Below are 26508 nucleotides of genomic sequence, written 5' to 3' on the forward strand. Positions count from 1 at the left end.
CAGGCAGAGCCTTGGGGGCGGCAGTCCCAGCTGCTGGGTGCCCAGCGAGGCCCTGGACAGAGGGCAGGGACACTGGCCCCGGGCCTGTTCCCACTCCTGTTGCAGAAGTCCCTGAGCCCAGCAAGGGGCCCACTCGGAGGCACAGAGCGGCTGCTGTGGAGAGCAACACGACGGCAGGTGGACGGGCCGCCCAAGGGACCTGCCCTGGTGAGGCCACCGGGAGGGAGGTGCCAGGCCGACAGAAGACCGCACCGTGGGGTGGGAAGCCGAGCGGGGGCGTCGCACGGGCACCGTCCCGCACAGCCTGGGCAGAGACCCTGCGAGCAAGCAGGGGTGGGCGGGGCAGGGTCCTGGGGCCACACCCCCTGGCCTTTCAGGGCCCCTCTGGCCCCAGGCAGAAAGGGCCAGGAGCCGGGAAGACCGGGTGGGCGGCCCAGGACTGTGTGCAGCCTCGGCAGGGGCAGCCTGCTGCCCAAACACCCGCTGCAAGCCCCGGCCAGGGCGTCCCAGCCAGCGGGCAGCTGCCCTGCCCCCGCGGCAGCACTGTCACCCGTGGGTTGTCACCCCGGGGTTGTCCGGCAGGCCCACCAGAGGACAGGGCGCAGGCAGCCAGGCCTCAGCCTCCGATTCTTCTGGAAGCCAGGGGACAAGTCAGACCCCGGGACCCAGGGACCGTAGACAGAGGTCCAGCCGAGGTGGGGACGCCCTCTCAGACACTGCAAGACCACGGCCAAGGAGGCAGGAGGACCCTGGCGCCCCTCGGCAGATGCCAGGCTGGCTGTGTGGCCTGCGCACAGTGGGACGCTGGCGGCCACACGCAGGGCCAGGGCTGACGGCACTACGTGGGCAGACCCAGCGCACACCGAGGGAGACGGCCGGCTCCCGGAGCTCAGGCTGACCCACGAGTGCCCGAGCAGGGCTCCTCGTCCACCGCCGTCCACGGAGAGGCCGCTTCCAGGGGCTCCCTCAGCAGGGCCCCTGCAGCCTCGTCCTAGGAGGCAGGTCAAGCCACCCTCGTCCCAGGACCACAGGACACCACGCTGACCTGGAAGTTGGCCTCAGAGGAGTCCAGGGGACATCCTGTCTGCTGGGCACCCAGCGTGGTCACCCTTGCCCACTCTGCCCTTGCTGGACACTGCAAGGTCTCCTCTTGCCTGTCTGCCCAGTGACCTTCTCCAGGGGTAGCCTGGCCACTTGGGGCTCCCTGGGACACGCTGGTGCAGGACCAAGGCCAGAGCCTTCCCTGCCCTGCAGCCCCCGGCCTCCTCGCTCCCAGAGGGCCTCCGCTCAGCTCCCCTCTGCTGCCTGCCTTGCTGGGCACCTGACCCTGGCATCTTCAGGGCCAGGGTGGTCACTTCACTTTGTGGTCCCTTGGGGGCTCCCTGCTTCCTCCGCCCTGCGCTGCCCAGTGAGCTCAGGAGCCCAGAAGGGAGAAGACCCCCAGCAGGAGAAGCTGCTGGGTCCCAGGCCACAGCCCCGAGTCCTGGGTTAAAGAACACTCGGCACAGATGGGTCCTGCCGTCCGGGTCCTCCTTCTTATTTCCTGGTTTAGGTAGTGGGCATGGAACCAAGAGTGCCTGACTCCTGGGCACTCCCCAACCCTTCTTACTTTTCAGTTGGGTCTCACCGAGTTGCTTAGGGCCTCACTAAGTTCCTGAGGTTGGCCTTGACCTTGTGATCCTCCTGCCTCAGCCTCCCAACCTGCTGGGACCCCGGTGGGCACCACCATGCCTGGCCATTTTCTTTTTCAATGTGGCTGCTGGGCCACCAGAATGGTGCAGGTGACCCTGGCCCCTCATGGGCAGGGTGGTGTCCCTTCGTCTGTGGGGACAGCTGAGGCCCATGTGAGCAAGTGGCTGGTGGAAGAGGTCACAGCTTGGAACACTGAGTGTCTCGGGTCACATGGCAGCAGCCAAGGAGGCGCCGGCCAGGAGAGGTCAGCACTCGGTAGCCTGACTCTCTCTCGGCACCCAACCTGACCCTGGCTCCCAGGAGGGAGAAGCAGACAGGGTCAAGATGCACGGTCAGCAGGGAAACCAGAGGATCTCAGCCCAGATGCCCAGTACTGGGCACTAGGAAAGGACAGGGGAACAGAAGCCAGCTCTGAACCTCGAGGTGTGACAGAGGGCACCCAGGCTCAGAGGGGTCAGGCCATCTCACCAGCCTACGCGTTCCCTGCCTTGGCCTGGGACGTGAGTGGACATCTGTGCATGAGTGTCCAGCTGGGCCAAGGTTGTGGTGGGGTGGGGTGGAGGGAGGAGGCAGGCTCACAGAATCCCAGGATTGGGGGACCTGGTGTGGCTCTGGGGTCCTAGTGGCCCTCTGCCCCGGGCTTGGCTCTGAGCTCACTGTCCCTAGGAGGGAGGACACGGGGCCTGCTGTGCCACAGGACAAGGCCTCTCTGCTCCCTGTTCTGCAAGGAGGCGGCAGGGATGGGCTGAGCCTCCAGGGTCGGGAGGGAAGGACGGGGCACAGGTGCCTGATGCCCACACCCACGTGGTGCTGGTGTGCCCAGAGGACGACGGCCTGCGTCACCGTGATGCCTCATCGCCACAGGACAGCCAGGGCCCCTGGACTGTCTGCACAGAGAGGGCCCTTCTGAGTGTCCCGGAGCTGTGGGGGGGGACCCAATCCAGACAGGGCTCAGAGGCGGGGAGTGCTGCCCTTCCGTCCCCACTGTCTCAGGACAGGGCAGGGCTCCCAGCTGGACCGGGGGCTGTGGCTGCCTCTGGCCTGGGGAGTGTCCCTCCCCCTCCATCCACCTGCCAGCTCTCAGTGTCCTGTGCCGGCTGGTTTCTCCCTGGGTCACTGGGTGATACAGGGGTCCTCGGGAGTCCCCCGTCGCCAGGCCACTGGGGCACACAAGGGCCTTCCCTACCTCCCTGGGAGTGTCCGGGGGCATCTCCCAGGGCGGCCTCTCCGTCCCACCCGCTGCCTGCTGTGTGGACTGTGCTCAAGTAAACAGAAGAGCGCTCGAGCCGGACATCCTCAAACTCCTGCCACGTCCACCAGGTTCCAGCCCTGAGGCCCCTGGGCACACTCGGCCGCCGGTGGGGGCTGAGCGCCTGAGTGGAGGGGGCCTGGGCCGGCCTGAGCCTCGGCTGCAGCACCCTCCTCCCATCAGGCCAGCTCCTCTGCTGACCTTCCCAGTGACGGCGGCTCCTGTGAGATGCCACCCATTACACAGAGCGAGCAGGAGTGCGCCGGGGTTTTACTGCCTCAGGAAACTGCAGCAGGCCCCGCCCGGGTCAGGTCAGGCTGGGGCTTCCACTGTGGGTGTGGCCCCAAGGCCCTTCATGCCCTGGCTCGCTTGGGCAGGTAGCCAAGGCGGTCAGGGCACATCCCCACGGCTGGCCCTCGCCTGCCCTCCCCTGTCACCAGCCCCCAGAGCATCCCCCGGGCAGCCTCAGAAGCAGGATCAGTTCTTATTGCCCAGGAGAAGGTCTGAGTTGCTGGCCACAGTCACAGCAGCGTCTGGGGAGACCACGAGCCAGGTTTGTTTCCGGAGAATAGAACCAGACCCCAGGCCCCTGTGAACTGCCCCAAAGTAGCCCTGGCCCTCCTGCTGGCTCCCACCAACCACGGTTCTTCCCCATCCAGTCCCCTCCCCTCCAGTGGACAGGGTGGTCTCAGTTGAGGATGCACACAAGCTGCCAGGGGCTCTGTGACGCCCACTGCCCTGCCAGCCCCGTACTGGCCTCTGGGTGGAAGCTCCAGGGTGCCCACCTCTGCTGCACCGGACAGCACTGCAGGGGGCTCCCAATCTCTGCCGCTGAGCTGTGAGCTCTGAGCCTCCTGGGGTAGGAAAGTGGGGGCCCACGGCAGCCACCTGCCCGGACGGTGTGAATGGGAAGCAGGGGGCACGCCTCGCCCAGTGCAGCCCCATGGACCCGCGTCAGCAACAATGTCCGGCCCCTGGCCCAGCAACAAGGAGGTGTTCAATCAACACCTGCCCAGAGGATGAGGGATGGTGGCACACACTCCCGGAGCCTGCTTTGTCCCATCAGCAGCCACAGCAGGGCCACACTGTCACCAGCCTGGAGCTGAGCCCTGGAGGCCCAGAAGCCACATCACCACTGGGACCCGATTCCAACATCAGTGAGCACCATGTCCACACAGCGGACAATGTCAGGCTTGTAGCTGGTCTCAAAGGACCCCCCCCCCCCGCCACCCGCCGCAGCATGCAGCAAAGGGCGGCCAGGGACCACTTGGGTAAGACGGGTATTGGGTCTGCATGACCCACACAGGGCAGAGGTGGAGGCATACTGTCCTGCGGCTGCCCCCAGGTATCCACGACAGCTGTGGCCACCTGCCTAAGGCAGGCCGGGGAGGGCTCCTGCGTGGCAGAATCAACCTGTCACCACAGAACCCAGGTGTGCTCAGGAGCCCCAAGAAGAGGACCCTGGGGCCCAGGCAGAGGAGGCCACCACTCGAAGGGCTGGCTGTGGTCAGACTTGTCCCCAGGACTCTGAACGTCAGAGGGAGGGGAAGCGTCACCTCCCTCAGGTGGTCACGGGTCTTGGACAGCGACTGCAAGTGGGACGCGGAGCTGGGCAGCAGTGAGCAGGACAGGCAGGCCCAGACACAGCCAGACCAGGTCCCGCACCTGGCACCCACCACACCAGCTAATCCCACACGGGGTCCTGAACACACCTGCCTGTGCACGCACAGGTGCAAACACCTGAGGTTCTCCTGCCCCTCCTGGGGAGGACACAGAGCCCACCCGGCTGCCCTGGTGCACGGGGGGCTGGATGGTCACAAACCCCAACACAGCCTGCCTGCAGGGCAGCAGGGCAGGAGGAGGCCCGCCCCCGAGGAGGCGGCAGTGCCAAGCCCGGCCCTCCTCGGTGGCAACCCTGCCGGCTGGGATCCTGCAGATTAGTGACCCAGCCCTCCGGCGTCTTCAGATCCATGCGTAGGAAGGAAAATTAATCTCTTCCAGTCATGCGGAAAAGAAAATACATGGAGCCGAACCAGAGCTTTCCTGGAGGTGGTAACTCAATTATGTGGATAACCCGGTGACAGGAGGAGAGACCAGGACCTTGAGGACCGGTGGGTGGCACAGCAGCCCCAGAGGGCATGGGGGAGGCTGGGGTGACCTCCACTCGCCAGCCCAGGCTTTGCACACAGCAGTGAGAGGCCCCAGCACCAGGAACCACTCACACGCCTCCCACTCCCCCAGTCAACAGAGATACGGCATCGACCCTGTGAGGCAGATTCCACCAGAAAATTGGTCCTAATGTGATAGTCTCCCTGCCCGCGACCGTCCAGCTCGGGCAGCACCAGTGCAACAGCTGCCCCTCCAGCTCTCAGCTTTCCTTCTCTGCGTTTCCTTCTCGTGCACAGGAGTGGTCTCAGCCCAGCAAAACAATGCCAAAGCATGGCTCTGGGGCAGGGTGCTCAGGACAGAGCCCGCCTGCCAGCTCCCGGCCACCGGCACCTGCCGGCCCAGGGCCAACCACGTTTCTGGCTCCCACTGTCCACTGCAGCCTGGTGCGCCCCACACAGACTCCGTGTCTGTGCCCAGGCACTGTCTGCAGGGCCTTGCCTCCCCTTCCCTGGCTTTGCAAACTGGGCAGGTGAGGCTGGACTCTCTCACCCCGGGCCCTGACCCGGGAGGTCTGGGAGAAAGCCGAGTGCCAGTCTCAAGAAGTTTCTCCAGCCTGGACCAGCAACTTGCAGGGGCAATGCCAGGGCTCGGAACCTTGGGCCCTTTGTCTCCAGCCAGCCCTGTCCTGAGTGGCCGCCCGGGAACCTCCTGTTTCTGGGCCCAGGGAGGAAACACACATCCAGTCAGGCAGTGAACTGACACCCTGGCCACAGGTCTAAGGAGCGGGCCTGATGGCCACGCAGACTAGCCCACAAACAGGCACACAAGATTGTGTTTCCTCGCAGCTACCCCAGGTCAGGGTCAGGCCCCAGCTGGGGGCTGCTGTGGGGGAGGGGCTCCAGGCTCACAGGTCTGCCAGCCACTCTGGCCACCCAGAACACACCAAGTTCAGAGCCTGTGCTCAGAGTAGGCCTGGGAGCTGGGTGCCTCCAGCCTGGCTGCCTTCTGCTCCACCTTACTGACTGGGGCTGAATTTCCAGCCATCTGTCCCTCCTCATCGGCTCACACCTCCCTCCCACTGTTCCCACAGCCTGGCTCCAGGCCTGCCCTACACACAGATGGACGGTTCCCAAAGGCTGTGAGCAAGATCGCCCCCCAGGGCTGGCCTGAGCACCTGGAACGTCAGAACCCAGGGAACACCTGCGAGCCCCCCCCCCACCGCGGAGCAGGGCACACCTTGCTCCACCACCACCCCGGCCTGGGTGGCAGCTCAGGGACCAAAACAAGAGGGGGAGGAGCTAGAGGGAGCCAGCAGCCCCTCCTCCCCAACCAGGCCACCCCATTCTTTCCTAGGGTACCCCTCTGCCTCCCCAGTCCGGGCCCTGTCCCCCGTGCCGCGGAGCTTTGTCAGGAAACGGGGTCGCTCCAGGCGGAGTCTGGGGACTCCGCGCAGGGCGTTCAGTTAGCACCTTAAGTTTAACCACACCCCCGGAGGGTCGGGCTCTCCGCTCACCTGGGGGGTGCACTCGCCCAAATGGGTGGGCGCTGAGCTGGCTCCACCCTGCCGCGGGCACAACTTTGTAAAGTGGGGGCGGGGGCGGCCCGTGCGCTCCGTGCGGCTGCGGCGCAGACCCGGGACGACAGCGCGGGCTGAGCGGTGACAGCGGCGCCGCGCGGGCGGACACAGCACTTACGGTCCGGAGGTCCGGCGCTCGGCGGGCGGTCGCTCCCTCGCCACCCGGCTCCCGAAGCGTCTTTGCCTTCGGACTCCGTCCGCACCTCCGTAACTTGGGGGCGATCGGCGCGTCGTCCTCTCGCGCGGCGCCGGGCTCAGGCGCGCCACGGGGCCGGAGCGCGCGGGGCGGCCGCCTGGGCCATGCCGCTGGGCTCAGCCGCCCGCGCGGGAACAAAGCGCGCACGCCGCCCGGGCGGTCTGGCCTTGCGGCCGCCGCGTCCAGCCGCCGCGCCTCTGCTCGGCTGCCGCGCGCCCGCCCGCGCGTCTCACGGGGCCCCGCGGCCCCCTCCCCGCGCGCTCCGCCCCCGCCTCCCGCGCCCCGCCGCCGCTGCTGCGCCACCTGCCTCCCGCTCGGCGCCCATTGCGCTCGCTCCGCCCCGGGGCGTCGGCGCGGGAGAGGCGCCCGGCCGGTGTGCGGTCGGCGCGGGAGAGGGCGCCGCCCCACGCCCGGAGCCGCTCGCGCCTCGCCCCGGGGCAGCGAGCCGGGCTGGGGACGTGGGGGCCGCCCAGAGCGGGGGGCCGTGCGGGCGGGAGCGGGCGCGCTGTCCTGCGAGGCGCGGGTGCGGGAGTGGGCCGCGCGGGGCCCCGAGATCCGTGCGGGCGGGCCCCTCGCCGCGCCACCCCCGCCCGCTCCGCAGGCCGCGCCCCAGGAGGGCTGGGGCCCGAGCGCACTGCTGCGCACACCCACCTCGGAGCAGTCGGCGGCCGCCGGCCTCGCAGCTCCGCAGCCAAGGCGTCTGCGCCCGGGCGGGAGGCCAGCGCCGGGCGCCCCTCCTCCGGCCGCCGCGCCCCCAGCGCGCGCTCCGTGGGGCGGCGGGGACCCGGGGCCACCTCCAAGCTCGGCCGGCAGGGAGCGCGCTTCCCCCGCTGCGCGCTCGGCCTCGGTCCCCGGGGCGCTGGGCGGCCTGCGGGGAGGGCGCAACCTCCCGCGTCCCCCGCAGCCCGGCCGGGCGTTCGCATATGCTTTGCATACGTTTGCATATCATTCATTTTAATGTCGGCCTGCAGAAAGGCCCCAAACCGCTGCCCCGCGGGTTCCGCGCCCCACTTTCTCCTCTTCCCTCCTTTCCTGGGCCTGAGCCCCAGCCGCCTTGCCCCTTTCCTGGAGGGCTGGCTGGTTGACCCAGCTGATGCGGTTGCCCATTTGGTTCCTGTGAGTAAACTTGGCGCCTTTTCTTTTCTTTCACCCCGGGCTCACACACTGTTTCTTAGAGACATGCAAGGGTCCCAGGGTCACCCTCGTAGGAGACAGAAGGGGTTAGAACTTCAGAGCAGCAGTGCCTTGATTTGCATCTCATTTGGCATAAATCTGCATGTGAAGACTCAAGGTCTCCAATTGCTAAGTATAAAAGCAGCCATGTGCCAAAAGAAGTCCCTCTCCTGCCAGGTTTGCTGCTCTGCCCGTTTCTCCCTTCCCCAGTCCTTCTTGGGATGTGGCTCTGGGAGCTGCAGAGAAGGTAAACTGGGACAGAGTGGGAGCTCCTGCCCACCGGCCACTCCAGGGGCACTGGGCAGAGGTCTGTCCCGTCCCACCACTGACTGGCCTAAAGCCCTCAGTCATCATCGGCCTGCACTTTGCCCAGTTTTCCAGTCACTCTTGGCGGGCGTCTGCCCACGTGCCTCTCCTGCTCCGTGGAGCAGCGACGGGTGCCAAGCCCACTGCACACAAGGGTGAGGATCTCAAATGCCAGCTGTGCGCTTACGGCCGCAGGTGTTCCGCCTGAGTGGGTCGACACCAGTCCCCTGCCTCCTTGGGCTCCCGGGGCCGCGACTTAGATGCGGTTGTGCTGTGTGCCACAAAGCAAGGCGAGCACCCCGCCGTTCTCCCCCCGCGGCCTCCTGATTCAGAGATGTTGGGGTGCAAGGAGTGGGCTGTGTGTCGCTCTGACCCCCGGGGCAGGAGGCCAGACCAGGGCTGGCGTGGCCCTTCCCGGGCCTCATGGGTGGGCCCATCGCTGCCCCACTTCTGTGGACCTTCTGTGTGGAATGGCTGTGGGGGCCCTGAATGAAGCAGCGCTCACAACTACTGACCCCCAGACGCTGAGATGGGACTGCGTCCTTCCTGAGCAGTCCCTGGTGCCCGCCTGAGAGCTGTGGCTGGTGGGCACATAGCGGCTGGGCTCCCTTTTGTGCTGAGTGGGCCGACCACTGTCCAGCCCAGCCCAGCCACCTCACGCTCACATCACGCTCACATCACGGGTGTTGACAGCTGCCGCTGCGCTGGGCATGGCCACCCACTTGGCCTCCCGGCTTCTCCCCGTTGGCCATACAGTGCTTCTAGGTCCTGCAGCTGGTGTTGGAGGAGGATCCACCCAAGCCTGAGGGTTTGCAGCCTGACGGGCCAGGCAGAGACCCGCCAGGCAGAGACCCGCCAGGCAGAGACCCGCCAACCCCAAGCCAGACAGCACGCAGGCAGAGCCCCCAGCCCTGGGAAGCGGTTCCCCTGGTTCCCCCACGGGCTGTGTCTGTGGAGTCAGGAGCTCAACTCACGTCAGAGGAGCTACCTCCCGCCTCTGGCCTCGAGGCCCCACTCCCGTGGAGGCCTGCGAGGGACGTTGCCCAGGGCCCTGTGCAGGCTGGTCCCGGCAGGTGCTCTGCTGCAGCTGGGGCTCCTCTGCGTCACGGCCACTCTCAGCTCCCAGGCCTACCTGGGTGGCTTCCACTCTCCTGACCTCCCCAAGGGCAGCGCCCCTCAGTCCCCACAGCTGCCAGCTCCCGTTTCCACCCAGACGGACTCCAGCCTGGTGTGCTGCCTCTGCTGCACCGCAGGTCTTTCTTCCGACACCCGGTAAGCCTCACGCCGGGCAGCCCTGGCCAAGTGCAGGCACCCGGCACCACCTGCCCCGTCCCACGTGCCTCCATCACCCACCTGTCTGCCATCACCCACGGTGGCCTGCAAAAAGCTTTTGAGCTACTGTGGACTCCCACAGACGCTCTTCTGTCACCTCCAAGAATCTGCAACAGAAGTCTAGCTGCCAGAGGATAAAACCTGACCTCCTCTGAGTGTGGACTGGTAAATAAGCCGGTGGCTAATGGGCCTGGGGAACACGGCTGTTAGATTGGAACCATTATCTGTTTAAAAATGTACAAACTGACTCCCGGGACAGCTGGATTCCACTCAGGTCCAAGTGTCACATCAGCGTGACCCGGGAAGGAAGGGCTTGGCAAGCTGCACTTTACCAGCGTCTCAGACTTGCTCTGCAGAGAACATGACAAGACACAACGGGGGGGGGGGGGGGGGGGCGGCTCGCAGACACTGCCTCTGCCAGGATGCCCAGCAGCTCCGCGGGGAGAAGACAGGTCCCAGCTCCCAGGACAAAGGTCTGAGCAGGCGCCTGTCTAGGAGCGGCCAGGCAAGTGGGCAGGCGGGACGGCGAGGCCCAGGCACACGCGGGGGTGCAGACCAAAGCAGCTGTGCCCCCGAAGAAGGCTTGGGGACCTCACCCTGACAACCAGACGACGGACCCCTGCTCCTGCTCCTTAGTGCTACCCACACACAGAGGGGAGTTTCATTTTTATTCTTTATTTATTTAGTAGTACTGGGGATTGAACCCAGGGGTGCGTAACCACTGAGCCACACCCCGGCCCTTTCTATGTTATTTTGAGACAGAGTCTTGCTAAATGGCTGAGGCTGGCCTTGACTTGTGATCCTCCTGCCTCAGCCTCCCAAGTTGCTGGGATCACAGACATGGTCCCGCCCCCACTGCCTTACCCAAGTGAGCTAAACACAGGCTCATACCGATCCCTGCCAGGAAGGGTTCAGAGAAGCTTCATTCACAATTGCTCAAAGCCAGAGGCAACAAGGCCATCCTTCAAAAGGTGCATGAACAGGCTGGGGTCCACCCAGGGAGGAGGAGGAATTATTTGGACCCGGAGGCCCAGGAGCCTGGTGTGCATGTTACTAAGTGAATTAGCCATCTGAAAGGCCACCTGCTGACACCCTCACCCCATCCCCCAGTCTGCAGCACGCTGCAGAAGACAAAGACAGTGCAGGTGTGGGGACCCAACTGTCTGCCTTTTATCAGGACTGCAGTGCAAGGTTGCACAGGGAGTGCACTGCATCAGAGGCTTCTCGGGTGTCACTGTTTAGCAGCCACCTCTGTCTGTGAGCAAAGATGGTTCTACCAGTCACCAGGAGAACTGTCCTTAGCCAGGCCCGAAGTACCCTTCTGGGGTCCAGCAGGACCCTCCTGGCCCAGGTTTCCATGGGCCACGAGAGGCCTCTGCGTTCCCAGCTGCACCTAGGAGCCACCGTGGGAAAGAAGGATCAGCAGGGCCAACCAGGGCGGTGAAATTTTAGGGGCACCAAAAACTTGGTGATCAACAGAAATTGCATTTTGATCCAGAATTTTAAAATATTAGAATCAGTGACAAAAACACATTATCCTGAGCACAACATCAAAATCCCACGTGAGGACAGCGTCACCCTGGGACTCCCTTCGCCACAGGCAGCCGTGTGCCCAGCCCGCCGTGTCCCCCACCAGCCCCTTCCCCCACGTGCATCTCGAGGTCCGGGGAGGCCCCGGGACCTGCGCTGAGACGGGACTAGAGGGTGCTGCAGCCTGGGCCCCGCGGTCCCCCGCCGGGCTCTGTGCTCCTGGGGACCCGGGAGTCCTGGGAGGGCCCCGAGGCTCCCAAGGGTCCAGCCGGGGTCACTTGTCTGGTGTTGGAGCCCTAGCTGGGCACCCTGAGCAGAACGAGGCTGGGGTGAGAGAACCACCATCGGTCACCGCAGGCAGAAGGCCCCTGGGTAGGACGAGGCCACTGGCCCCAAGAGATGCAGGACGGGGTGGCCGAGCCAGGATGGGCCCCGACCGTGGCTCTCGCTTCTGACCACGTGGGTTCCGTCTCGGCCCTGTCCTGGCCACCCCATCTCTGCACAGGGGTGATGTCCACCAGAAGGGGGCCTTGGGCATCGAGGGCCACCCTTCCAGACCGTAGGGAGTGGCCCAGGAGGAGGCGCCGTGGTGGGAGTGGGCGCGGCTGGGCAGGGAGACTGGGCCTCCTTAGCCACGCAGCTGCCAGCACAGGGCAGGGCGGGCGCTGGCCTGGGCGCTGGCCTCTGCTGCAGCAGGTCCTCTGCGCCTGGCTGTCCTGGAGACTGCTCACCCCAGCCTCCCTGAGCTCGGAGCAGGAAGGGTTCTGCACACCTCCCGCCCACGGAGCTCCACCACCCTGGGCCGCAGGGGCCCTCGGTCTCACTGGCCACCCAGGGGGCCATCTCACCAAATGGCAAGGCCCGTGTGGTGATGGAGCTGGGGAGCCGGGCCCCGCAGCTCCGCAGGGCACTCACTGGGCACTCACTGGGCAGCGTGGAATGGTCATCCAGGGCCTTGAAGTGGACCTGCAGCCCATTTGCCAGGTGTGTCCACCAGAGGTGTTTGGTATAGTCCACAGCAGTCAGGGTGGACGAGGGCCCACCCAGGCGGAGGCCAGGTGACCCTGGAGCCTTCCCTCGGAGCAGGCCTCTGCGTAAAGGTGTGGAAACATGTTTGGACTCTCGCGAAGTGAGAACGGGCAGCTGTCCGCTGGGAGGAATGAGGAGGGAGGCCGTGGGCGGCGTGGCCCTGTGTCCTGCTCTCTGCTGCCCCGTGCCTGGATTCAGGCTGTTCATGCAGTGTGGGCGGCTCCTCTCTTGGGCCCATCCCCTCGGTCCTCCCTTCTTTCCATTGTGGTCTGCTGGCTGGAGGGAAGTGGCCACAGCTCTGGGAACTGGGGACTGAAGAGCTGCAGGCACACAAGCTTGTTTTTGTCTTGTCAGTTGTGGAGGCCAGCCTCAGATTTCGATCCTCCTGCATCAGCCTCCAGAGCCTCTGGAATCACAGGTGTGTGTACCCACTTGCTCACACAGTTGTAAAGTGGCCCAAAGACAAGTTTGAGTTCTTGAGCATTTGTTGGACTTCAGATTGGAACCAGGACCGGCATAGGCAGTGGGAATGACTGGCAGCCAGAGACTCTGGCAATGCACACCAGAAAGGGAGTGTGGGTGGGGTCAGGGTGCCCCAGGTCCCTGGGAAGCACGTGCCCTCTGGAGGTGGCACAGGACAAGTTCGTCATATTTCTCACTTCCTTTGGGGGGACAAAGCCCACCTGCACTAAGGAAGGCAAAACAAAGTCCTGAAAGTGTCAAGGGAAACACAGCGTCCGCAGGTGACGACGCAGCCCGGTGTCTCGGAGACAGTGCAGAACTGCCCGTGGGCAGAGCGAGTCCCCTGACCCGGGCCCAGGCACGCCGTGGGCACCAGGACCAGCCGCACTGCAGCAGCCGGCCGAGCCAGCCAACAGGCAGAGCCTTCTCCACCAGGAGGACGCATGGGGCACGGCCACCCCGTGCCCGCGGGCCACGCGCCTTCTCTGCTCCTCTCTCGGGCCCCTCCCGCCTCGTCCCCTCCGCTCTGCGGGGTTCTGAACGAATGAGAAGGGAGAACCCCCTCTTTGCTCTGGGTGAGGGGCAGTCCCAGGGCGGAGTGCCGCAGAAGGGGCGTGGGCTTGGCTGCCCCGCGGCTCCGGGCGCAGTCCTGGCCGCCTGCCTCCCTCCTGCTGGGTGATGCCACTTGCCGTCTCTGTGTCCTGACTGGCACCCTGGATCCCTGGATCCCAGGCCCCCGAGGGGGTGAGTGCCCAGGGAGCCCAGACCCTGGTTCCAGCAGCCCAGGTCCATTAGTGCCTGGGCCAGAAGAGGCCTGTCCACTCCCTGCTGTGCCACGGGGGAGCCCTCAGTGAGCCAGAGACCTGGGCAGGCCCGGTGCTGAGCCCTGGTCCACACACCCCAGCTCTGCAGGGCCCTCCCCGTGCTGCCCCACGATGACCTGCTGTGAGCTTTGGGCGTCCCTTCGCCGCAGTGAGGCCCTGCCCCTGGCTCGCTGGGCCTGCCAGGACGCGTGCACTCCTCCTAAGTCTCAACACGCCTGCTCCTGCCTCGGAGAGGACGCAGTGGGCCAGCTGTGCCCTGCCGGCCGCCCCGTCCTCTGGGCTGCCTGGGGCAGGGCCGTGGCGCGTCTGCTCCCTGGGCCCGCAGAGCAGCAGGGGGCGGGGCTGGAAGCCAAGGAGCCACCGCAGGGTCCCTCCTCCCTCAGGAGCAGCTGGAGCCAGCCGCCAGCGCCTCCAGGTGTCCCCCGCAGCAATTCGGGGGGTGGGCACACGCCCAAGGGCACGTTCACGCTTTGAACCAATGTCCTGTCCTGTCCCGGTTCGTGTGTGACGCACCTTGGACCAGCCTGGGTGGCACGGCCATTTCCAGGTGCCCCTCACAGTCCTGCCCCGGGTCTGCCAGCCGCTCCTCTGGCGACCCGCCCTGCCACCAGCACACAGCCTTCCCTCCGCTGTCAAAGGTTGGTGGCCCTACCAGAACAGCCCATCCGAGGCTGACCACAGGGCTCCAGCCACACGGATGGGGCCCTGACCCAGGCCAAGCCACAGTGTCCTGTCCCCCGGAGTCTGGGATGGAGACTGGCCAGCAGTGAGTCAGGAGGCCTGCCTGCTCCCGGCCCTGGAGGCCACCAGCCGCCTGGGGGCTGGCATGGCTCACAGCATGGTGGGGAGGAAGACCCCATCCTGGCAGACCCCGCAAGCAGGCTCCTGACCAGCACCAGGGCCTTCGTCCTGCCCCTGCCCCTCAGGCCTCAGCTCTCCCCTGGGCCTCAGGGCTGTGCTCTCCCCCTGCCCTCCAGCTGTCCTGGCCACTGCTCCTGCCCCACCCCAGTGCAGAGAAGGAAGGGCATGGCCCCACAGCCCACGGGAACCATCGGTTCCGTTCTGTGTCCCCACACCAGCAGGGACACTGGGGCCAGGTGGTATTGTGTGGAGTCACATGATCCTGGGGCAGGGTGGTGGGACCCACCTGTGATCGCACCTTCCCCAGCCTGCAGCCACCCACAGCAAGACCCTGCTCCAGAAGGTCCCAGCATGGCCACCCATCACCCACTGACCCTGCCGTGAGCCTCAGGGAGAATTAAGGGGTGAAGAGGGGGCTGCCTGGCCCGGACCCCTGTGTGAGGCTGTCCAGGGCTCCTGGCCCCTGGCCTCTCTGGCACCGTCACCCACTCTGACTTCCCTGAGCTGCCGTCCCCCCGCCCCGTGCTGTCCAGGCCAGCACCACCAGCTGCAGCGCCTGGACAAAGCCCTGGCCTCCTGGAGTCCTGGGCCCCTTCTCCGAGTGCTGCCCCTCACCTCAGCCAGGACCCCAGGCAGAGCCGGCCTCACTACGCAGCCCGCCCCGGACTCCAGGCCCCGGCCCTGCCTACTGGTCACTCTCTCCCCGGACGACCTCAGGATCAAATAGGATTTGGCCAGGAATGAAGTCTGCGTGACCACGGCACGTCATGGACGCCCGGGGCAGCAGGAGCCCCCGACAGGAGACAGAACAGAGGCCACACCTGTGACTCCGTTCCTGCCGCACACTCAGGTGGGGCAACCGGGACGGAAATCAGGCAGTGGAGCAGGGGTCTGGCTCATGGGGAGGGCCTTCCTAGGGGTGGGCAAGTGCCCCGAGATCAGTCAGGGGTGAGGCTGCCGGCGCAGGACGCCAAACCCCGACGTGTGTGGTGGTGGCAAGCCGCGCCCTGTGTGTGCAGGGCCTGAAGCCGCCGTCAGGCCAGGGCAGAGCCGTGCAGGCCGGGCGGGTGGCCTGGGCCCTTGGCTTGCTGGCAGAGGAGTTGAGAGGGCCAGGCGCAGCCCCTCCGGGCAGGGCCCCGTGCCAAGGCAGTGAGGCGGGCAGGTGGGCCCCAGGGCTCTGGGTGTGGCCGGAGGGGACCTAAAATAACTCAGAGAGCCCGAAACTCCCAGGGAGAAGCTGAGGGCTGAGGTCTCCTCGGATGGGGAACTGCTCCTGGCGGGAAGGGGAAGTTCCGCTGGGCAGGGATGGGTGGGGCTGCAGGGAGCAGGGGCTCCAGCTCTGCAGGGGCACCTGACGGTGGTGCGGAGGCATGTCCCACATCCCACATGGGGACTGAGGCCCAGCCCGGGGCTCCTGCTGCTCATGGGGCGGCTGGAGAGTCCGTGCCCCGAGACCCGCTTTGCAGGATCGTCTCCAGGCAAGAGACCAAAGTCGGCTGCCCGCGAGTCTGAATGGCCCGCGAGGCGTCGCGCACACGAGGAACCGCTCTTGGTGCCAGCCCGTCTCGGCGGACCCTGGGGATACGCTGGCACTGAACGCGTATGTTCTCTGAGTTTCCACTTATCCAAGTTCACCTCTGTGGATGAGGTCCGCCGCGGGCCCAGGCCTCCTGTGAGCAGCAGTGGAGCCCTGTCTCCTGTCTCTGTGGCCACCCGTTCTCCCTCTGAGCTGGCCGCTCTCCAGCATCCTTCAACAGGAAAAGAGACGTGGACTGTGGGCCTCAGCACCCAGGACAGAGCCACCAAGGGTGTCCAAGGACAGGCGGCCTGGGGGAAGTCAGCCTGGGCCTTAGGGTGGCACAGCAGCGTGACACAGACAGTGGTGTTTAAATGGCTTTCTTTGACCTTGATGCTTTCCCCAAGGCGCCATGACCGCGGGTCAGGAAGAAAGGGGGGTTCTCGAGAGGCTGCGACCCCCGGCCCAGCCTGGTAGGGCCAGCGGGCTTCTTCCTGCTTCGCAGTCACCGGGGCCTCACGGCTCAGCAGGGAAGTGCTCTGACCTGAGAGAGGCACGAGGCTCCCGAGGCAGGGCCGTCGGTGGGGCCTGGTCACCCAGGCCCATTTGCAAGGACCCCAAAGACAAACGGAGCTCTCGGGCACAGCATTGCCGAGGGGCCTGCCGGAGCCTGCAGCCACCTGCAGGCCAGCATCTGTCTGCTGTGACCCTCTCAGGGAAGCCCCTTCCCAGCTTCGCCTGATGTTGAGGTGGAGGCCGGGCCCTGGGCAGCTCCATGCCGCCTCTCCTGTTTGGCCTGGGAGGGGCCCCAGGCCTGCCCATGACTCCTTTGCTTCACTGGTGCAGGAAGCAGAGGGTCCTTGGCACCTTGTGGCCTGGGGGCGAGGAGGTCAGGTGGTCAGGGAGCAATATAACCCCTTCTTCATGGGTCCCAGAGCCAGGTGGACGGAGGCAGGAGCTGCAGGCCCCGGGCAGGTAAGCAGCCGTGGGCCAGGCACGGGCCGGCAGATCCCACAGCAGTCTGCAGAGGGTGGGAGGGAGGGAGCGGAGCCCAGGGCAGCAGGGTCTCTGCCAGCAGAGAGGTCCACCTTCTGTGGACAGGCCTGCCCTGGTCAGCGGAGGCCTGGGCCTGGGGTGGGGCTTACCCACTGTGCTTTTTTAAAAAAATTAAGTTTTTTAAAAATAAAGAGAAGGTAGACTTTCCACTTCAACAACCCGAAGGGGCCTTGGGACCCTGGTGTGTTGTGAGCCCCTTGGGTCTACCTTTCTGGGCGAAGCCAGCACTCCTAGACCGAACCCTCTGGCCCTGGTGGTCTCTAACCCACTCAGTCCTGTGTGTCCTCTTGTTCCGGACCTTTGTAGAGATGGGGTCAGGTCGTGTGTGCCTGAGCCGGCCGTCTCTGTGTGGTACCGTTCTCACCCTGAAGGTGTCGAGAAGGTGTTTCGAAGGCAGTGAGCCTCCAGCCGCCATCTCCCAGCGCCCCCTCCCTGATGGCATTTCCTGAGCACCTACTATGTGCTGGCACTGAAGTGACCAGCAATCATCAGGCCAGCAGGAGCAGCACCTGCATCACAGGAGGGGACAGGGGAGTGGACAGGGGAGGTTGTCCCAGCCACACAGGCCAATGATCCTCTCTCACCTGTCCTTCCTGATCCTCCTCCCCCATTTCACTATGTCTTTGCCTCTTTCCTGACCACGTCTGAAATGCATCTTTGACACATGCTCATTATATATTTGCATAGATTGCATTTTTAATCTTTTGGAAAGTATATCCTGAGCTTTCCTCCCTGCTTTCCTCCCTGCCTTCCTGAGTTCTTTGCCATTTTCACATCCACCCACCCACCCAACCATGCATCTATCCATCCAATTATCATCCATCCATTCATCCATCTATCCATCTATCCATCCACCCATCCATCCACCAATCCATTCATCATCCATCTATTCATCTAGCCATCCACCCATCCATCCACCATCCACCCATCCACCCACCCATCCACCCATCCATCCATCCATCTACCCATCCATCTACTCATCCATCCATCCACCCATCCACCTACCCATCCACCCATCCATCCACCCATCTACCCATCCATTCATTCACCTATCCATCCACCCATCCATCTACCTATCCACCCACCCATCCACCCATCCATCCATCCACCCATCCACCCATCCATCCATCCACCCATCCACCCATCCACCCACACATCCACCCATCCATCCACCTATCCATCCAACCATCCACCCATCCATCCATCCACCCATCCACCCATCCATCCATCCACCCATCCATCCACCTATCCATCCAACCATCCACCCATCCATCCATCCACCCATCCACCCATCCATCCATCCACCCATCCATCCACCCATCCATCCACCCATCCACCCACCCATCTACCCATTCACACATCCATCCATCCATCCACCCATCCACCCATCCATCCATCCACCCACCCATCCATCCATCTATCCATCATCCATCCATCTATCCATCTATCTACCCATTCACCCATCCATCTATCTATCCACCCACCCACCCATCAACCCACCCATCTACCCATTCACACATCCATCCATCCACCCATCCATCCACTCATCCACTCATCCATCTACACATCTACCCATCTACCCACCCACCCATCCATCTATCCGTCATCCATCCATCTACCTATCTACCCATTCATCCATCCATTATCCATCCACCCATCCACCCATCTACCCATCCACCCACTCATCTACCCATCCACCCATCCACCTATCCATTCATCTGTCATCCACCTATCCATCCATCCATCCACCCATCCATCCATCCATCTACCCATCCATCCATCCATCTACCCATCCATCCATCCATCCATCCATCCATCGTCCATGCATTCATCCATCCAGTTATATCAGTGTTAGAATTCAAAGTGACATACTTGGGGCATTTAGTAACATGCTCATTTGAGTTAAGAGCTGACAAACGTCCTTCTTGGTGGGCTGGTTTCCAGAGAGGACATTCTGCCAATAGTGTTCAAGGCAGAATTTCCAGGAAGGTAGTGAGCCAAGTCTGCAGCTTCGAGGCTTTCATGCAAATGGGTGCTGAGCATGGGTGGCACGTGCGGGTGCTAGGAACACTCCCTCTGTGGCTATGAAACCATGGTGTTCAGACGTTGGGAAGCAGCCCGTCCGGCACCAGGCAGGGCCCCCTCTAAATGGGTGCAGAAGGACACCAGAGGCCCTGGATGCTGTCTGTATGACCTGGTCATGTCCCACATGTCTGTCTGGGTGCTCAGACCTGTCCTCGTGACCCAGGGGTGAGGCTATGGGGTGTGGTTTGCTGTCACCTCTGGGAACTTGTCTATCATGCACTGGGCCACCGTTATCCACCAACAAAGCAGCAGTCCCAGGTTTGCATGTGACTGAGCCGAGTGAGGTCATTTCATAAGAGATTGCACATCAAGGGGAGCTCTTAGTCCATCAAAAACAATTTAGGGAGCATGCAAGCAGACACTTAGAAAGCATTACAGAGCACTGGGCCTCCGGATGGGCCCCGAGGTGTCCCTGGTACGTCCCTCCCCGATGACACCCTCCTCAGCGCTGTTCAGTGGGAGGCTTGGGCCAAGGCGGGCAGAGGGAGCCCAGGAGCGCAGGCAGGTGCAGAATTTCCCTTGGGCCACCTACACAACAGAGGAGGCTGCTCTGCCTCTTCCTTCTGCCTTAAAGGGAGGCCCAGGCGATTCCCACCACCCGCTCCGAGTGCAGCGGACTTTCCCAGGTGCCCAGGAGGCCATGTGCTCACTGGCCTGCAAATTCCAGGACTTTCCACCATCTGAGTTACACCCCAGAGGCTCCAGAGCCATAACTGCTAGGTACAGACGGAGCTGGTTTACCAGAGCTGCCCCTCCTGTCCAGTCTCCCATGGACTGAGGAACCCTCGGAGCAGCATGTCCAATAGGGATTTGATGGGCATTGCCCAGGAGATGCCCTGTGTTCTATAGCCAGTGTCCCAGGGAAGGAGAGTGAGGGGAGCTGGAGGCCACAGTGTCCACCTGAACCCTTACCCAGGGACGTCTGGCTGCACTGTCCTCAGCCAACGGTACTCCAGTGTTTGCACGCTGTTTCTGCAGAGGACTTTGGAGTCCCACGTGCTGTACAGGTCATCAGGGCTGGCTTCGGACCAGCTGTCTGCGTAGCCCCTGGAGGCTGCAGGGCTGAGAAGGACCCCCTGCCACACCTGAGGCAGGGTCCACAGGCCTCCGTGGGGGGTAGTGGGCAGGTGGACTGTAGGTGCACAGGCAGGGTGGCGGGAGGGCGGCCTGGCAGGCCTGGGGCCAGCTGCCTCCTGGAGGGAGGAAGCACCTGGCAATCTCGCCTTGGCAGGAAGTTGCCTCTCGCCTCCGGCTGCACTCTGCTCTGGGTGGGGAGCCCCATGGGGACCCCCGGTGGGGATGGCCCCTGCACGAAGGCAAGGAACCCCTGCTGAGGGGACCTGGCGACGGCTGGGTCTGGGGAGGACTGGGGACAGGAGAAGCCCCTGGGGACTTCAGAGTGTGAGGTCCCAGCCCTCCATCTAGAGCGCGCTGTGGGGGGACGGGAGTGGCTCTGGCCGCTGCCTGTCAGTCTGTCCAGGGCTGGGGGACATCGACACAAGGCCATCGTTGGGGTCCCCTTGGAGATCACCTGGGAGGAAGCGTGGCATCAAGTTTGCAGGAGCCACTCCCAGTGGGGAGGACAGGAGTCACCTCTGGAGCACCGTGCCTGGCCTGGGGACATGTGGGCCACCAGCAGGGCAGATAGGACGCAGTGTCGTGGGGCGGCCTCGCTGGGCCTGACTGCTGAGCTCCAGGGTCCGCAGGGCTGGGGAGCCCTGCCCCCCACAGAGCGTGTGTCGTGGGTGGAGACCTCAGGCCTCTCTGGGTAAGAGGACCCAGCAGTGGGAAAGCCCTGAAGGCGGCGAGGACCCGCTCCCAGGAAACCCCAGCTGCGGAGGAGACGTCTGTGCCCTGCTGCCCCAGCTGGCTCTGGGTGCACTCGGGTGCACCCCGGCTGAGAACTGAGGTGAGGGGCGGCGAAGGCAGCCGTCAGGGCCCCCGGCCCCCACCCCGCACCCTCTCCAGGTCTGTGAAGCTGGGGCTTTCCAGGGACTCAGAACGCGCCCCGATCTGGGAGGCCAGGAGGAAGCTCTGGGGCCCGCGGGGCGGGTGAATTCCCCAGTTCCCCCTCGGCTGGGCCCTCCTGGCCTTTGTCGGCCGGGGCAGCTGCAGGGGCGGCACCAGCCGGGCTCCCTGGGGAGGCGTGGGGGTGAACTGGGGCTCTGTTGTGTCGGCCCCCTTCACCAGCCACATTCAGGGGGACTCGGTGGACGCAGGCAGCTGGTCTCCACCTCAGGGGTGGCTAGGTCCAGCCCCCCACCCTTCACACATCAGGAGGCCCCAGGTCAAGAGGGCTGCCTGTGTCCAGCACAGAGGACAGAGCCTTGGCCTTGCAGCTTAGCCCTGGCCCAAGACCCGACGTACCCAGGCCAATGTAGAGTCTCCCCTCTGCTTCCCCCCAGTGGACGGTACTGCCCAGGAGGACCACAGTCCTGGGCTTCTAGCCCCTTTTGGGGGGCGATGCTCACAGGCTGGGCCAGGGTCCACAGTGGGCCCATCCTGCGGCCCTCCGGGGCTCTGCCTGAGCTCTGGGCACAGCCAGGGAGTTGGGGGGTCGGGCAGAGGGGGGGCCAGCTGCTCTGGCAGGTGCGGAGATGGGACCTGGCGCTACGCCTGTCCTGTCCCCCGCGACGGCGCTGTACCACGAGGCAGGTCAGGCCCCCTCGGGAAGACCTGTGCTGCCCAGCAGGCGGTCTCCTGGCCACCCGTCTGAGGGTGGGCCTGATGCCAAGCCCAGGTGGGCTCGCCTGACACCTCCTGACAGTGGCCTGGGCACCCACGGCCCCAGCTAGGTACCGGGGCTGGGGGGGCGTGGACCCACTGCAGGGCCGGGGGGCAGTCGGGGCTGCAGAGGGAGGAGTGGAGGGGAAGCCCTGCCGTCGCCCCTGGGCCCCGTCCCTTCCCCTCTTCCTGGGTCCTCCCTCCCGCCCTGGTCTTCCCAGGGTGCGATGGAGGACACGGGGCTCGGGGAGGGCCTGGGCTCTGTGGAAGCCTCCGGGTGTGGGTGTGGCTTGTGTTCCCAGCATCCCTCGCCCCCCAGGTCCTGGAGGCCCCTGCCTCCCCAGGTCCCAGCGACCTTCCTGAGACCCCTCCTCCAGGGCTGGCACCGCCTCAGCCCGGCCGTCCCCCAGTGAGCAGCTGGGCCATCTGGGGCAGCCTGCCCAGCTCCGGAGCAGGTGCTGGGCGGGATGGGCTTGCTGGAGAGCCCAGTTCCTCTGCTGGTGGCAGGAAGGGAGCATGGGGTGGGTGGGTGGGGCCTGGGGCTCACCCACTACTGACACACTGGTGGCCATGAGCGGCCGTTCCCCTCCTAGCCCATGCCCCGTGTCCCTCCGGTGAGAGAAGATGGAAGTCAGGGACCAGATCTGCCATCTTGAAGGCCTGTGATAGTCCTGAGGCTCTGACTGCAGGGGCCCTGGCTCCTAGGGAGATGCCCTCTGCTTGAAGGGACAGCTGTGACCCTGTCCCCCTGCCTGGGCAGGAGCTGAGGCCTTGTGAGACCTAAGGGAGGTTGGGCTGTGGCCTTGATCCTGGGCTCGGGTCAGGCCCTAAAGCCAGGGCTGCTTGGGGGCAGAGGGGGACGCAGCTGAAGGGGGTCTGGTGGGTCTCAGAGCCCCAGGAATGCCCCGGCCCCGGCAGCCCACAGCAGCCTGTGACGTGCTGGTGACGTGCTGGTCCCACACCTCAGGGACACCCCACAGGCCCCCGGGGTGAGCTGGCCCATCTGCACCTCTCCAGGGACAGCCCTTCACTGTTCTCTGACCGAGGCCCTGACTAGAGAGACCCGGACAGCCAGGCCGCCCAGGCCACGTGGCGGATGACCCCAGCCAGTGCTGGAAGGCGCCCGGACGCATGGATCTGTGTGTCCAGGAGGCTCCGACACAGCAGCAAACAGTCCACCATGAGGCTCCCACCCAGAGCTCGGCTCCCTCAGGCCAGTCTCTGAGTCCCTCCCCTGAGTTGGAGCCCAGCTCGAAACCTAAAGTCCAGCCCCCGGGGGCCCACTTTGCCCTTGCCCTGCTTGCTGTGGGCCAGGACATCTCCTCCTGTCTCTGGGCCCAGATCCTGCTCTGACCAGGCGGAGATGGCAGATGGGGATCTAGAGGCCCTGAGGCCCACGGCCCGTCCTGCTTCAGCCTCCGCAGGAGTGCGAGCAGGTGGCCTTGCGCCTGCCGGAGACCAGGGGTCCTTCCTCTCTGAGCCCTGAGCTGGGTGCTACGGCCACGGTGAGCAGGCAGGCAGGGGACACGGGGAACAGGGAGGCGGCGGGTCTGCCCAGTGGGATGACCACCGAAGGAGCCGAAGGCAGCAGGAAAAGACTGACGGGGGACAGGCCTCCTGAGGAGCTCTGGGCAGCTTCCAGAGACTGACCAGCGCACGCGAAGGCCCTGGGTGTGGTGGAGCTACCGGCTGCGAGGACAGTGCCGAGTGGTCACCGGAGTTCGCACCAGATGGCTCCTCCCAAAGACCCTCGAGGGCCTCCAACCTCTTTCTGGGCAGCCTCCTGAGGGCCACCTCCACCTCTGGCAGACACCCTGGGCCAGGCAGACAGACCCCTGCTGGGCTCTGACCTCTGACTCCATGACCACCCATCACTGTCACAATGACCAGAGCCCAGAGGGGTGGACGGGCTTGGCATGTGTCCCCTGGAAGGAGAACTGGGCAGGGGAATGGGGGTCCTCACCCTGGCTACTCCCATCTCTGCCTCCCGCCCAGCACATCACAAGACCGACGTGTCAGAGGGGCCGGGCTGGGACCCGTCAGCGGGAGGCTTCCCCCTCAACCTGGGGAGGAAGTGAGAGCCGGCTCCGCGTGAAGGGTGTGCACCCCCCCCCCAGGACCACTTCCCCACAAAGCTGGCCTCACCGCCGGTCCTGCACCCTGTCTCCCTCGCTCCCCTGGACAGGGTTTTCAGGTGGGGTTGCCGTGTCCTCAAGGGGCAGGGCCCAGTCTCCCTGGCACAGAGGACTGGCCTTCCTCAGGGTGGGGCCGCTGGTCAGCGGGGGAATGCCCAGGGGTGGCGGGATCAGGCTGAGAGCTGGGGCTGGTCAGTGGGTTGGCCCGCCATATGGACTGTCGCGTGGTGACAGCAGGCAGGTGGGGTGTGGCTGGGGGGTCCCTGGGCTCTCTTGGTCCCTGAGGAGTGGTGCTCTCCCCATTTCCTGGGGCCACACCCTTCAGCTGCGACCTTCTGTCTCACCTGGGGCCCAGAGCTGTGGAGCCGGCCCAAGGCCATGAGCCAAAATAAACCGTCCCTCCTCCGAGTGGATCCTGCGTCTTTCGCTTACAGCTGACCAGCCCCTCCCTTACCAGAAAGCTGCCCTGTGGGCCACGTGGGTGGCGGGAGGGCTGGGGGACAGTCCTCTCTCCTCCCTGCCCTCTCCAGATCCCTGCTGGGACACCTGAGCCAGCAGCACCCTAGGGCCAGCCCCCTACCTAAGCCCACTCAATGGTCAGTCTGATGTTACAGTGCTGGAGCTTTTCCAAACTGCCCACTGGCCCTGGGCCTCAGACCCTGACAGAGCAGACCTTAACGTCATGAGGTGAACAAGAGGGAGGTGGGGCGGGGGCTGGGGATGCCTGGAGCATGAGAGAGGTAGAGGGACGGAGAGGGACGGAGAGGGACGGAGAGGGACAGAGAGGGACTGGTAGGGGGAGAAGGAGTCTTGCCGAGCTGGAGGGGCACAACCTGCCAAAGCTGGACTTCAGCCTCCAGAGGGTCCTCTCCCATTTCCGTCCCCAGCTTGTTGTACAGTTGTGCCTTGGGATAGTGAGGGACGGGCTCCAGGATCCCCTGGGGACACCAGAACCTGCGGTGCTCAGTCCCTTGTATAAACAACACTGTTTGTACAAAACCGACAGACATCCTCCCGGACACCATAAATCAATCACCTGCAGGTCACCCATGACACCGACGTGGTGTGAGTGCCCCGCGTGCAGCTGTCACATGTGCCGTTGGGGAACGAGACGAGAAAAGCTAAGCGCTCTGTGCAGATGCACCTTCCGAGTCTTTCTCCCGAGGTGGCTGTCCCTGGGTGAGGAATGGCCAGTGCAGAGGAACCACACTTGGCTTCTGCAGCCCGAGGCGTCCATCCAGCGGGGAAGGGCATGCCCGAGAGTGGCCTGACTCCGTGGCTGCATGGGTGGGAATGTCCCTGGAGCCAGCCCATGTCAAGCTCTGGGTGCCACCACCCCCAGGCCAGGTGGCAGGCGTCCGGCTGCCTGTCACCTTTCAGCACCTGGCCCCTGTCCTCCCTGCCTCTGTGTGGGCTCCGCCTGTGGGGCCAGCGCACTGCCTCCCCGTGGGCTTAGGCTGAAGCCTGCCAGCTGGACCCCCGTCCTCCATGGCCAGCCGGCCTGGCCTGGTTCCTCCCCAGCACCTCGGCCTCCCTTCCAGGGGAGGCAGTTTGTCCTCTGACTCAGCCTCCTTTTCTTAATCCTCACGTCTCCTGCTGCGGACGCGGGCACCTGGCTCTTCTCTCCCTAGGCTCCCTGGACAGGGCTTGCAGGTGGGGTTGCCGTGTCTGCCAGGAGCAGGGCCCACCTCCCTGGCACAGAGGAGAGCCCAGCCGGTAGACACACCTCTAACCCCTGACTCATGCCCGCTGCTTCAGGATCACCGTTCAGAAGATGGTCAGGAGTGGAGGGCCAGGGCCTCCCTGTGTCCTGCTGACTTCGGGGCCTGACATGGCCAGAGGGGGTGAGGGCCTTGCCCACCAGGCCGTGGCCAACTCTCCCTACCACTAATTGTGAGCAGCAGCGGGGCAGACTCATCCTTCAGCCAACAGTAGGACACGTGACCCCTATTCAGGCCTCCTGGGGCCCAGGGCCCAGGCCTCCCTCCTCCTGGGCCGGGATCCTCCAGAGCCTCTACAGCCTCCTCCAGCAGGGCCCAGCTCGACACTGCCCCTGGTGGTGCTTCCTGGAAACGCAGGTGCCCCAGAGGGGCCTTGGGGAGTCCCTGGCCCACCAAGTGACCTTCTGAGTGGCTGGGTATCCTACCAGAGGCACCCCAGACCACCTGCTCGGGGCACCTCCAGCCCACACTGCAGGCACGAGCACACACCGTGGGGTCAAGGCCGCCTCTGGGCCCTGACCCCCTCCAGGGTCAACACCCCGTCAGACACACCTCTGGCCACGCACCTCGGAACCCTCTCTTCCCTCCCCTCCCAGCCTCTCAGAGGCCAGGCCCACTCCATCCCGGAGCATCAGGGTCTGACACAGGAGGAAACTGAGGCCAGCTGAGGAAGCAGCTGACCCAGGGGTATGCAGCAGCAGGGACAGAGCAGGCCACAGGCCCCCAGGACATCCCGGCCTGCAGGGCCACCCCAGAGGAGGGGCAGCTGCCCACGCCTCTGTCGCCAGCGTCTCTGAATCGCCCCCTGAGAGAAGCCAGCGGTGTGGAAGCTACCTGCGAGTCACCGGGCCCTGGGCTAGCCGCAGGCGGGGCCCAGCCTCTCTGGGACGGGCAGAGGAGGCCCTCCTGGGTCCCCAGGCTGGGTGAGTCAG

At 64.8% G+C, this 26508-nt stretch overlaps 1 protein-coding gene across 4 annotated transcripts in view; it reads right to left on the reverse strand.

Moving 5' to 3' along the window:
* Nucleotides 1–26508, reverse strand: part of Cbfa2t3 (CBFA2/RUNX1 partner transcriptional co-repressor 3) — a 68172-nt gene that overhangs the window by 40765 nt on the left and 899 nt on the right. The window contains exon 1 of one of the 4 annotated variants that reach the window (XM_078032833.1): nucleotides 7474–7572. The exons of 2 other annotated variants lie outside the window; for them this stretch is intronic. The gene's annotated coding sequence lies outside the window, so the exon portion shown is untranslated. Of the gene's footprint in view, nucleotides 1–6744; nucleotides 6994–7473; nucleotides 7573–26508 lie in introns of those variants that run through there. One more of the 4 variants, XM_005335420.5, reaches the window with a different exon arrangement.

The sequence above is a fragment of the Ictidomys tridecemlineatus genome, chromosome 15 (assembly GCF_052094955.1).
Source record: "Ictidomys tridecemlineatus isolate mIctTri1 chromosome 15, mIctTri1.hap1, whole genome shotgun sequence".
NCBI lineage: Eukaryota > Metazoa > Chordata > Mammalia > Rodentia > Sciuridae > Ictidomys > Ictidomys tridecemlineatus.